This window comes from Rhincodon typus, unplaced genomic scaffold (genome assembly GCF_021869965.1).
Source record: "Rhincodon typus isolate 14 unplaced genomic scaffold, sRhiTyp1.1 hic_rhity00000062, whole genome shotgun sequence".
Lineage (NCBI taxonomy): Eukaryota > Metazoa > Chordata > Chondrichthyes > Orectolobiformes > Rhincodontidae > Rhincodon > Rhincodon typus.
This window is the reverse complement of record NW_025965700.1, coordinates 55,678-56,226: the sequence shown is the minus strand read 5'-3', so window position 1 is coordinate 56,226 and position 549 is coordinate 55,678. Positions and strand designations below refer to the sequence as shown.

At 52.8% G+C, this 549-nt stretch overlaps 1 protein-coding gene across 1 annotated transcript in view; it reads right to left on the bottom strand.

The window, feature by feature from the left end:
- LOC125488201 (SH2B adapter protein 1-like) overlaps positions 1–549 on the bottom strand; it is a 3,441-nt gene that overhangs the window by 1,364 nt on the left and 1,528 nt on the right. The window lies entirely within an intron of this gene.

Below are 549 nucleotides of genomic sequence, written 5' to 3'. Positions count from 1 at the left end.
AACAGGGAGAGAGAGGGATATCACTGAGGGGGAGAGAGAGTGGAAAAACACTGAGGGGGAGAGAGAGGGGATATCACTAAAGGGGAGAGAGGGAGGGATATCAATGAGGGGGAAAGACAGAGAGAGGGATATCACCGAGGGGGAGAGAGAGGTATATTGCTGAGGAGGGCGGAGAGAGAGAAAGGGATATCACTGAGAGGGGAGAGAGAGAGGGATATCACTGAGGGGGAGAGAGAGAGTGGGATATCACTGAGGGCTGAGGGGAAGTGAGAGATAGAGGGATATCACTGACGGAGAGAGGGATATATCACTCAGGGGGCGAGGGAGAGAGAGGGAGGGATATCACCTGGAGGGAGAGAGAGAGAGGAATCTCACTGAGAGCTGAGGGAGAGACAGCTGATGGATAATGACAGGAAGATCCAGAATTGATCAGATTCCAGTCTGTAACTCCCTCCCCGGGGGGTATCTGTTATTCTGTCTATAAACCCCCCCGAACCCCTCGATCAGATTCCAGTCTGTAACTCCCTCCCGGGGGGTATCTGTTATTCT